This window comes from Notamacropus eugenii, chromosome 1 (assembly GCF_028372415.1).
Source record: "Notamacropus eugenii isolate mMacEug1 chromosome 1, mMacEug1.pri_v2, whole genome shotgun sequence".
NCBI lineage: Eukaryota > Metazoa > Chordata > Mammalia > Diprotodontia > Macropodidae > Notamacropus > Notamacropus eugenii.
In genome coordinates, this window is record NC_092872.1 from 530287519 (window position 1) to 530300745 (window position 13227).

Consider the following 13227-nt stretch of genomic DNA (forward strand, 5'->3'; position numbering starts at 1 on the left):
ACCAAGATTTAAAAGCATAACATGTGTGTTGTTACATGGAGTAACCACACTGACAAAACCATAAATCCTTGAAATATTGAAATAATGATGATAACAATGATGTAATGCAGATCTATTGGACAGATAGGACTGTCCCTCATCAAATAGTTGCTGAAGAATTCCTCTGGAAATAGCTTGATTCAATTAATTGAGCTATTATGTACCTACTATGTGCCAGGTACTGTGCTAGACCTTGAATATACAAAGATAAAAATGAAAATAGTTCCAACCCTCAAGGAGCTAATATTCTACTGGACAAGAGTTCTGGATACTGTTGAGGGAGAAGAGATTTATAGGCAAAAGAACTTCAACTTTTTTTCTATCATTTTTTGCAAGACCATTACCTCATTTCTCACCTGGAAGGACTATTTTGGGATTTCTCTGTCTGACTTCTCCACCATACCCCAGGGCTGAGCACCTTTGCTTCCCCCTCCCTACCTCTGTGTTTCAGTTTCCTTTTGTGCTTTTTCTTCCCCCATTAGATTGTAAGCACTGAAAGGGCAGGGACTGTCTTTTTTCATATTTGTATTCCTAGCACTTAGCCCAGTGCCTGGCACATAGTAGGTCTTAATAAACGTTTACTGAATTGAGACTAGAACTAAGACTGTAAGACTCCTCTGGTCCAAAGAAGATAAGCCATGAGAGAGACAACATATGGGGACACTACATGGTAGAGTATAAAGAGGGCCAGATTTGCAGTCAGAAGAAGTTTGATTCCCTAGGTCTACCATCTTGGGCACCTGCATTACCATGAGCAAGTCACATTAACCTCCCTCAGCTTCAGCTTTCTCTTTTGCAAAACAACGGGGTTGTCCTGGGTGACCTCTAAGGTCCATTCCAGATCTAAATCTATGATCCTAAGCCTTGGTTTCACTCTGAAATAGAGAACTCAGTCCCAGAAGCCTGGAAAAATTCCCATCAAAGTGGTGCATTAATTTTCTCTTCTCAACTTTCCCCACTAGGGTCAAAGGAACTTTATTTCTTTCATTGCTCCCCTTTCTTGGCTGTCTCATGGGGAACCCGGAAGGCTTAGCACTAAGCTCTCAGCTAGGTTCTGGTGCTAGTACTCCACTGAGAAGGTCAGGGCAAGGCTCCATAGACAGCTGGGTATTTACTATGCACAGCAGTCTTCCTGACCAATGGACACCTACCAGGTTATGTGACCTCATATATTAGATCCTCCTCTAACTTATGTCATTGGTCACAGTCAGGAGCGATGTTTCGTGTAGGTAAACAGTCACCTCTTGGTATCAGGAAAGCCCCATGTGTCCAAAATTTCTGTCCTGTGGATGATGCCTGAAGTTAGAGCTATAGGGGACCCTTGGGTCCAAGAGAGTGCCTTGTAGATTTCTGGGAAAGGCAAGGCATTTAGCCTGCTCCAATATAAGCCTCTTGGTAGAAATTCATTGATGAGCTTCCTTCTGGCAAACTAAGAATGGAGTATAAGGGGAAAATTTCGATTAGAAGAAAGAAGGGTGATGAGGGTCCAAAGCCAGGGTGCTGACAGGAGAAGGCAGGCCATAATGGAGCCCTGTAGTAGAGGGAGCTATACAGCCCCCAGGGTAGCATGAATGTCCTAGATACCTGTGAAAAGGAAATGATTTGAGGGGGAAAAGTGGGAGGGAATAAAAAAGGGGAAAGTCCCATAGGGTGGAAAACTCACCAAACTTGTCATCAGAAGACCTATGCTAAAGCACAAGCCCCTCCAATTATTATTCCCATTCGTCAAGATGAGGAAGCCAAACCTTGGAGAGAGGAAATATAATGCCCCCAAAGGTCACATAGCTAATAATACCAGTAATAGCTACCCTTCAGAGTAGTAAGTATTATGGGAGCTTGGGGGAAGCAGTGATCATTTCTGGTGGGGTGGTTTGAGAAGGGGGTTGATCTAGATGTTTTCCAAGGACCCTTCCATTTCCAATATTCCATGATTCTGTGTAGCATTGGCATCAGTAAAGCAGTATAAAAAGATAACAAGTACATCTCACTGGGTCACCTTGGAACAGCTACTTAATCACTCCCAACCTCGGTCTCTTCCTCTGTAAAATAAGGATTGGGTGAGAGATTTCTAGGATCCCCATACAGTTTTAAATCCTATGATTCAATGAGTCTTATCACTATGTTGTATAGTTTTCTAAACATCTAGCCTACAAGGAAAGGATAGGCAGTTTTCTTTTCTTTTTTTTTTTTTTTTGGTCTTTTTAAGTTTTCATTTCTAAAAAAAAAAAGTTTAGTTTTATGTAGCTGATCACAGTGGGTAGAGCACTAGATGGCTGTATTTGGAACTAAGAAGACCTGAGTTCAAATTTCATCTCTGCCACTTACTAGCTGTTTGACCATGAACAAACTATTTGACTTCTCTGAGATGTATTTTCTTTTCTGGAAGATAGGGACAGTGATGCCCAGGAGATGATCATTTACCTGAACTCCTAGTTCAATGATTAAACATACTCTCAACCCCATCATCTCCCCATTGCAATGATTCTGAACCCTCAGTTGTCATTGCATAAACCCAGTTCCCTACTGCCCACTCCTTTATTTCAATCCCCCTCAACCCTACCCCAGCCCCAATGCCCCTCTCCAGATTTATCTACACCTTCCAGTGCATTCTCTACAAAGCCTGATTCGTACGTAACACACTTGCTTTGATCTTAGAATTTTCCTTTTAAAACTATATCCATCTTCTTGCACTTACTGAGACCTGACATCCAGAGCTACCCTTTCTGGCCCTGGTTGCCATTTCATACATCTGCTTGCCTCACTAGTTGTGGTGGGAGAGTTGGAATACTCCTTGCTTCCTGCTGCCACTTCCATACTTTCCCTCTACCACAATCATTGAGGAACCTCTCCTTTGACGTTCACTCAATCCATATTTATCACCAAATGAGATTCTAGTAGCCCTACTCTACCGACCTCCAGCATATGCTGGCAGTAACCACCTCTCAGAGTAGTAAGTATTACGGGAGTTTGGGGGAAGCAGAGATCCTTTCTGGCTAGGTGATTTAAAAAGGTTCCACAGAGAAGGGGGTTGGTCCAGACACTTTCCAAGGTCCCTTCCAGTTCCAGTATTCTATGATTCTAGGTAGCAATGATGATATGATTATGTCAGTAAAATACCTTAAAAAGATAACAAGTACACCTCAGCCCTTCCTTCCTCATTAAGTTCAGTAGCTGGCTGAATATTTCTCCCCAACTCTTGCCTTCATACTAAGGAGTTTCAGATTAATCCTATGCCTTTGAATACCCCTAACTTTCCAGTTTTTTCATTTATTCATTTCCCATGATCTAATCTAGTTTCAGTTAAGCATAGAAATGATGATACCTTTGCTCTTACCATCATCTACAAGAAATTACTTTATCTGATCATTATATTTTATTATTCTACATTTCCATCTGACTTACAGCTCCTAATCCTGTTCTTTATCTACATCAAGACCTCCAATCTTTTCATCCCTCAGACTATCACCCTTGCACTGGCTACACTCTCCTTCCTTCCTCATCTTGATCTCTTGATGAACTGGTTGAACTCTACATTAGCCTCTCCTTTCAAATCCTTTGCCCCTTTATCGTATCACTGAGCTTACCCTTACTCTTGGATTACCCTCTGTCTTTGCTCTGACTCACGTGTGCTGAATGAAGCTGGAGAAAAATAACAAAATTAAGCTGACTAGGCCCATTAGAAGTCTGTTACGTAAACTCACCTGGGCCCTCACTGCACAAAGGTAGCCCTTTCATATCTCCCCAGTCAAGTCACCCTCTCACTCACTGCAGCAGCTTTTCTAAACCATTCTATCCCTTCTTAAACCAACCTGTCCTCTCTCCCTCAGTGGCATCTTGCCTCGTATTTCACTAAAAAATTAAAGCTATATGCCAAGAGCTCCCTCTACTCCTTCAGATGCTTTCTGTCACTATTTCCTCCTTCTCCCTTGTCTTAGGTGAAGTGTTGGCCCTTCTCCTTCCTTAGGCAAACTCTTCTCAATGCATAGGGGATCCTGTGATCCATCCCATATTCTCCAGCAGATATGTGTGTATGTATATGTATATATGTGTGTGGGTATGTGTATACATACATGTGTATGCATACATACACACATATATATGTATATGTATAATCGTTTGTACGTAGTTGATGGATGTTATCTCCCTCATTAAAATGTGAAATCCTTGAGAGCAGAGAATATTTTTTGCTTTCTTTGTATCTGCAGACCTAATGCCTGCCACAAAGTAGAAATTTAATAAATGTTTGAGGATTGATTGATTTCTTACTTTTTTGTGTGTATACATAAGTGTGTGAGGTCTGGTTTTCCAGTAGGCTTCCAAGACTTGCATTGACCTCTGAAACAGGCAATATCTTCCAGTCTCCTTCTGCTTCTCTTTCTTACTCCTTTCCCTTCCTTATTCAGAAAACTGCACACTAAGAGTTTCCTGAACTAAAAAACCAAACTTCACCCCAGCCTCCTCTCTTGTTTCCTCGGGACAATTAAAATTCTCCATGTGCTTCTAGAATCTCCATCCCACAAGAGAGATTTATTCTAGCTGGCAGAGGGGCTGGATTCCAGGAGCAGGCCCAGGAGGAAGACCAAAAGGAAAGGAGAGGAATGAGTAAAAGTTGAGGGAAGGGGGAGAGATAGGGAAAAGGAGACAATATTGGGAGAAAAAAGGGACAGTGGAAGGGAGTAAAGAAGAGATCGGTAAGGAGAAAGAGATGAGCAAGGGAATGTTGGTAGAAGACAGAATGCTAGGAAAAGGCAGGGGAAAAGCAGAGCAGAGGGGGCTGGGGGAGAGGAGTCAGAAGGGAGAGAGAAGGATGGGGGAGAGTCCCAGCTTACTCTGCCCTTTAAGTAAAGGGCATGGATTATTATTCCTAATTTTTTTGGCTCCTGATCCTACAGCCTGAGGAAAGGTGACACAGGACACATTCCTGTGACATAGGAAGTCAGTGTTGGGAAATACCTTTTCTCTAGCTGGCCCCAGACCTACTTTCATTAGAGCTTCTTGGCTTGACTCAGCCAGGGCGATTTAACTATCAGTCTTCTTTCTGGGCCATCTGGTTGGCAGAAAGGAGGTGGGGAGGCTGGGAGAATTGAACAAGGAGGATCATGTAGTGAGATGTCATCTGAGACATCCTCCTCCTCCCCTCAGCCTGCCCTACACAGAGAGAGAGAGAGACACACACACACACACACACACACACACACACACACACACACACACCCCATCAGTAAATAATTTCTGCCCTAGTGCCTTGAGAAGATCAGTAGACAGTTTGCTTTTCTACTTGCTAGAATATTTTCTACCAACAACGCACAGATAAAAATCACAGGAGAGCATAAAGAAACCTCAAATATCACCTAGCTCAATCCTCTCATTTTACAGATTTTGAGAAAACTGCAATCCAAAAAAGTTAATTCAACTGTCCAGAGTCACACATGTAGTTCGTGGCAGAGCCGGGATTTTTAACCCAAATCATCTAACTTCCAATCCAGCTTTCTTTACTTTAACCTACCACTGCCTCCAAAACATCAGATTCTAAGATTCAGAGCTCTTTCTTATACACAGTTCTAGATTCTTCATTTTTAAGCACTCTATAAATGTTATTCATTATTGCTAGTGAGCTGGGATTAGTCAAGAACACCTGAAGTCAGTCCCACCTGTGACACTAAGCAGCTTTCTTACCCTAGGCAAATCATTTAATTTCTACTGGCTGTAGGCAACTCCCTAGCACTTCTGTACTGTGTCATTGACTGGTGGGTGGAACTCCCCACAGTGAGGAAATCAGACAAGATGCTTCATACGTTATTACTTTGGGTCTTACATTAATTCCCTCAAAAGTCCATAATGAAAGGCTTTCGTTACCGTTATTTAAAAAATATATATAACTTTGGAAACAACCCAGCCACAATATTTCTCCCCCTCTTCCACATTTTCCTAATTCGGAGTCCCCCATCTTCCCTCCATGACGGGTTGCTCGTTAAAAAATGAAGAAGACAGTTTTTGAAGTCCCTTCCAGCTCTAAGTCTATGAAATGGAGCCTTTTACTTAATTTACAAACACTTTCCAAGTGTAACTTGGTTTTGGTTGGGCCTCACTTTAAGGACAAGCCTATTCACATTTCATCCCTCACTGAGTTCTCTCCCCTCTGCATTTGATTCCAGCCCCCACTGATTTTTGTTACCCCAGTTCTATAGAACCAATTAACATCAGATTAGTTTAGGTATTTTAAAATCTCTCTTCTTAGTTGTTTATATTTATTTTAATATTTTAAATATCCAAAGATATAGTCAGAACAAATAGAGAAGCATCTACACATAAACACACAGACATACAACTCGAGGTACGGTTAGCCCAACAGCACCCAGTCTCTGGGGAGGAAAGGGGGATTAGGCTTTCAGTTTAGTTTTGTTCCTACAAGCCATTAGTTCCAACAAGCTCAAGTGCAAAGGTCCACTAGGCTAGCTATAACGTCTGCTCTGGATTCCTCTATTCCGGGGGCTCATGTTTACTGGTTGGAGAGTCTACTCTCTGCCTCTGTAAAAAGAAAAAAGAAAGTGAAGGAATAGGTCAAAATCCCAGACTGGCTTCTTGAGAGCTCTTGGGGTAGTGGGAGAGGGAGGTGGGAGGAAGTTGAGCCCTCCCTTTACCATATGGTAGGAAGGAAGGAATCCTTCACCCTCAGATCCAAATCCAGGAAAAGCTCCTAGCTATTGCTTAATTGGATGGGTTTTTAAAGATATAGTCAATCATTGGTCAAAGGCTACTCCCAACCACAGAGAAGTTCAATGCAGAATATCCCCACATACTCCAGCCTAACAGAAGCAGGTTCTCCCAGAGTCTTCCATATGTATGGGTAACTCCATCTTAGGTGGTCTAGACATGTATCAGACTCTATTATGCATGCATTATCCCATCTGAGTCTCATAGTACCTATGAGGTAGGTACTAATAGTATTGACCCCATTTTACAGACAAGCAAGCTGAGGCACAGAAATATTAAGTGACATTTTCATCACCACTCAGCTAGCAAACTTCTGAGGTGGGATTTTAACTTAGGCCTTTCCTTCATCTAAGTTCAGTCCTATTTTCTCTATATTAGCCTTTCTAATTATAAGATCATAGATTTAGAGCCTTCAAGGTCCTTAACAAATCACTTAAGTCCAACCTCCTCATTTTACAGATGAGGAAATGAGGCCCAGAGAGGTGAAGGAATGACTTGCCTGATATCACACAGGAAATAATTGAGAGCTCACGATTTGAACCCAGGGTTTCCAACACCAGTCAGCATTCTTTCCACTGGGCCACTTTAAGGTTTATCAGCTGCTTTTCTCACAACAACCCAGGGAGCTAAGAAGGGCAAGAATTGGCATCCTCATTTAACAGATAAGGAAACTGAGGCACCTAGCAGTTAGGTGATTTGTTCAAGTAGGAAGTGTCAGATTTCAGTCTAGGTTTCCTGATTTCAGGCACTGAAGTAGGTACTGGGGATACAGAGATGAAAGGAGAAAATTCTGCTTTCAAAGAACCTGATTCTATTGGGACACCCAGACGCCATGGAGATTCTTTTTCAGCAACAAGTTTCTTCTTGGAGGCACAACTAGGTAGCTCCCCTTATTCCATCCTCCACATTTGGAAGAACAAAAGAATGAATTATTGAAAAATCATTTATGAAATGCTAACCCTAAATGCTAAAAACTTGGTAATACAAATACATGAAAATAAGATAATTCTTGTGCTCCAGGTACTTATATTCTAATAGGGGTAAGAGATGTATGGATACAACAGCTAGAAGGGGGTTGGGGAGAGCTTTACACACACACACACACACACACACACACACACACACACACACACACACACACACATACACACAACTCAAACATGGTTTGGAAATGACAAGAAAATTAAATGGAAGCCTGGTTCTGGCCAAGATGAGTAAAAGTTCACCAATCAGAACCCACAGTAAGGCAAGTCAAAAATTTCTTTTTTCAATCTATTTATTAATTTTATTTATTTTCAGTGTTCTACAATCATTACCATATAACTTAGATTTTTTCCCCCTCTCTCCCCCTTTTTTTCCCCCTCCCTCCCCTAGAAGGCATACAATTTTGTATAGGTTCTACACATCATTCCTATTAAATACATTTTCACCATAGTTGTGCTGTGTAGAAGAATTCAAATGAATGGGAGAAATTGCATAACAAACCAAAATGTAATACAAAAGAAAATGATCTGCTACATTCTGCAATTGTATTTCATAGTTCTTTCTCTGGATATGGAAGGCATTTTGCCTTAAAAGACCATTGGGAATTTTTTTTAAGTCCTTGCATTGCAATGAAGTTCCAAGTCTACCAGGAAAAACTCTTGCACATTGTGGTTGTTGCTGTGCACAAAGTTCTCCTGGTTCTGCTACTTTCACTCAGCATCAGATCATATAAGTCTTTCCACGCCTCTCTGAAATCTTCCTGTTCATCATTTCTTATAGTGCAATAGTATTCTATTACATTCATGTACCATAATTTATTCAGTCATTCCCCAATTGATGGGAATCCCCATGATTTCCAGTTTGGGGCCACCACAAAGAGAGCTGCTATAAATATTTTTTTGTACATGTGGGACCCTTTCCCATTTTTATGATCTCTTGGGGATACAGTCCTAGAAGTGGTATTGCTGGGTCAAAGGGTATGCACATTTTTGTAGTCCTTTGGGCATAGTTCCAAATTGCTCTCCAGAATGGTTGGATCAACTCACAGCTCCACCAACAATGAATTAGTGTTTCAACTCTCCCACATTCTCTCCAACATTTATCATTTTTCTATTCTGTCATGTTTCAAAAATTTCTTAACCGTCCTAGGAGAGCAGATGTTAGATGCTGCTGAATCACTATTATCCAGTGCTTCTTTGCCAAGATTGTGATCTATTTCCTGAATTTCCCCCACTTTCTTCTGTCCAGGTTGTCTGTAATCTACTCCTGTCACAATATTATTTGTTTCTCTTGCCATTGAGAAATGATCACCACATTTCTCCTCTCTAGTTGTATATTTTCTTACATGAGTATGCCTAAGTATGAGAATGTACATGAGGGTGTGTCTAAGACTCGATTTTCTCATCTGTAAAATGGAGATAATAATACCTGCGGCACCTAACGCATATATTGCTGTAAGGCTTAACTGAGATGGTGTATATAAAGTGCTTTATAAACTTTCAAGCCATATATAAATATTAGTTATTATTATTACATATGATGCTACTCCACTGCCCCCTTCAATCTGTCTCGTTTGAATCTGTCTACTTTTCATTGCTGTGTTCCAGGAATGAGTCACATACAACATATCTCAGGGCTAACTTGTGACATCAAGCATCTCCTATTGCATCAAGCTCTTATTTTTTCATTAATGTCCATTCTAAGTAAAGGGATTTTGCATAGGTATTCCTCCTCTCCTCCCTGCATATCAGCATCTTCTGAACTACTCCCCCTCCTCCATACCAGTCAGAGAGGTCTCCTGGGGTGAATGACACAATTGTACAATACTGTGGAATTCAGATGTGGGTCCCAGGCTGGGCTGGGCTCACTTGGAGTTCCTGGTTTCTATGCTGCAATCCTAGACCTTCCCTCCAGTAACCCACCCTTTCTTCACTTTCTGGAGGCTCATAAAGCACAGTTTTTACGAGTTTGCTTAGGTAGGTGGGAAGAAAGAACTTCTCTCAGGAGGGAGCCTAGGTGCTGCCCCACACCCCCACCTTGGGGCCTTTAGGCAAAGGAGCCCGCTCAGCCTTAATCAACCCTCTCCTTCCCTCCTTCCTCCACATTCACTTCTCCCCCCTCCCTTTCCCAAACCAGCCCCCAGCATCCTGACCAGGCCTAGAACAAGAGCTCTGGGAGTTCCCTGAAAACATTTACAGCTCTTGAGATGTGGGAGGGCCACGGTGGGAACTAGGACAGACTGCTCCCTGGAGTATCTCAGTCTCAAATATGGGGATCATAAGTATCTTACTTTCAGACAAAGGACATTTTTCAGGTGGAGATAGGTAGAAAATCTTTCTAGAAGGGGGAGGCAATCCTCTCCAGAACTATACAGGCCCATCCCTAGAGCCATTAACCCTTTGTTTAGGTTATACTAGGCTCATCACTGGGTAGGGGAGAGTAAAAGAGGATGGGGACAAAAAAAAGGAAGAAACAGAAATGGTCAGGAGTGGGCCATCTCCAGAGGTGTGAAGTTCTCCCTCCTTGGAGGTCTTCAAACAGAGGCTGGATCACCATTTGTTGGATAACTCTTTTGGATATGGGTTTGGCAAATAACCACAGAGGTATTTTCCAACACTTGGGTTTTGTGAATCTGAGGGGGAAATGGGGAATGGGGAAGCAGGAAAGTGAAAGAAGAAGGAGGCAGAGAAATGTAGAGGGCTTTTTCTTCAAAGAAGAAAGAAAGGTCTGTCTTTAAACTATAGGCCAGAGAAGTTTGGCCTTGATTCTTCTCAGAGTTTTAGAATGGTTCTATTGACAGGGTGATTTATAACCACTTAGAAATTAATGAACAAATGTTTATTAAGTATGGCAAATACCTGGGTCAGTGATGGGGATACAAAAGGGAAATAGTCCTTGATCTCAAGGAGCTTACATGCTATGAGGATAACAACATGAATCCATATAAATAGGAGACAGGGAGAGAGAAAGAGAGAGAGAGAGGGAGAGGGAGAGAACAAGTACAATGTAATGTACAGGGTGTCAGGGAGAGGGAGGGACTAGCAGCTGGAGAAGCAGTGATCACTAAGAACTAGCATGGGGAAAGGGAAAGGAACAAGCATTTATTAAGCACCTACTATGTGCTATACTCTTGAGATAATAAAAGTCAAACCAGTCCCTATCTTTGTCCTTAAGCTAAACTATTCTTTTAGATAAGATGGACCGATGTAAGGCAGAAAATACTTGAGACTGCTGGATTCAGAATTGGTTGAATGACCAGACCCCAACAAAGAGTCGCATTAATGGATTGGTGTTAACATGGTAGTATTCCAAGGATATATCCTTAGTCATATGGCCTATGGCATTAAGCTATTGAGAGTTTTTAACTAATGACTTTGATGAAGACTGTAGAGGACATGATTATCAAATTTGCAGATGACATAGCTGGAAAAGATGGGTAACACCAGCATGGATGAGACAGGATCCAAAAAGAATGCAACAGGTCAGAATGATCTAGCAAATTTAACAAAATGAGACTAAGTAAAGGTAAATGTAAATTCCTGGATTGTACTGACAGACATTCAGGAGCCAGAGTGAGAGGTGATAATCCAGCCATAGTCTGTCTAGTCAGACTAGATCTAGAGTGCTGCCTTCATGTTTGAACCCCATAGTTGAGGAAGGTAATTGAAAAACTGTAGTCCAGGTAAAAGAAATCAACCAGATGGGAAGGGACCATACCATAGCACAGAGGGTGATCTAAAGGGCCTGGGCATGTTTAACTAGGAGAAGAGAAAACTTAGCAATGTGGGTGAAGTATAGGGGGTGGGATTGGATGTCAGAGCTATCCTCAGGTATTTACAGAGCCATCACACAGAAGAAAGAAAACCTTCCAAGACCTGACTACCTCATGTGTAGTCCACTATATTAGGTCAGTTGCACTAGCCATGCTGAACTTTACTGCAGCCCCAATCTTTAAAAGAGGAAAAACACAGAAGATAGGTCACAGGAAGGGGGTAGTGGGTAGAGGTGGGCAGAAGATATGCTGACTTAACATTCTTCTCTCTAACTCAGGGACAAAGGAAGCCACATAGATGGAAACACTAGTAACTGTTTTGAGACTATTAGCTCCCTTCCTGAAAGGGATGTCAAAGGGGTCTAAAAACGTGGCGTGATTTCAGAGGTTCTCAGAATCCTTCTTGCCCCATACTCAGTAACTGGTTTCTGAAATTCCACCATAGCAATTTCATTCCTTCGGCCTTCATCTCTGTAGTAAATACCTCTGGGAAGGATAACACACCAAACCTCATTAGTCGTTTGTTATTGTAAAAGAGTTTGTCAAGTCTTTTCCCAAGAGCTCCATTTGGAGAAAAAGGTAAGAGAGAAGCATATGAGGGAAGGGACACCCAGGTGAAAGGCCCTCATTATGCATATTTATTTTAGAATTTTGCCTAGAGTCACCTCATAGATGGCTAGCTTGGTTTTATAGTTGAAGCTTTTCAGGAAATCTGAATTTCCTCTTACCTTTCATGAGATCATAGGATTCATTTAGAACTTGAATCAACCTTAGAGATGTCCAGTCCATGCAGCTAGGCATCACAATGCACTTAGCATGAGTTCAAATCCCACCTCAGACATTTACTAGCTGTGTGACCCTAGGAAAGTCACTTAACCTCTGTCTACCTCAGTTTCCTCATCTGTAAAAAAGGGATAATAACAGTACCTGCCTGCTAGGGTTTTTATAAGAATAAAATGAACTCATATGTATAAAGTTCTTTGCAAAACTTAAAAAGAAACTATAGAAACTAGCTATTTCTATTTAACTAATAGATTCCTTTCTCTTCAAGGAAGCAGATAGATTTCAAGGAGTCTGTGATGGGAAAAGATGCAGTTTTATTTTTATAAACATCCAACTGAAATTTAACATTTCCTTCAATTATGTTTTTTTAAAAAAACATTATCCTAAGAAGAGGTCCATAGATTCCTCCAGATTGTAAATGGGCTCCATCTCTCTCTCTCTCTCTCTCTCTCTCTCTCTCTCTCTCTCTCTCTCTCTCACACACACACACACACACACACACATACACACATATGTCCCTGTATTTTATAAATGACAAAAAAGTAAGGCTCAGAAAGGGGAGAAGGCACTCATCCAAAGTTGCAGAGGTGACAAGTGTCAATAATGATCTGAAACAGGGTCTTCTGGTTCTAGATCAGGGTTTTCTCCCATAAGATCCAACACCAAAAAATAGGAGAGAAAAAGAAAGGATCCAGTGCCAGCACCAACCTGCTTCCCACCAGGTAGTAACATTTTGGGTGAGTAGGCTGGGACTACAACAGTGTAGCTGGCTGTCCAATGTCATTTCAGGTTTCAAAAAAATGGGTTTGGGGCTAACATGAGTATAATAGATCATTTTGCCTGTTGACCTCTTTTTCCCTCCCTCCCTGGGTGTTTATCGGTATCTCCTCATAGTAGTCCTCCAAAGTGGATTTAAATTAATCTCAGTAGATGTT

The 13227-nt window shown here is 41.5% G+C and overlaps 1 long non-coding RNA gene across 1 annotated transcript in view; it reads right to left on the reverse strand.

The window, feature by feature from the left end:
- LOC140520237 (uncharacterized) overlaps nt 1-13227 on the reverse strand; it is a 67873-nt gene that overhangs the window by 5237 nt on the left and 49409 nt on the right. The gene's annotated exons all lie outside the window — the stretch shown is intronic.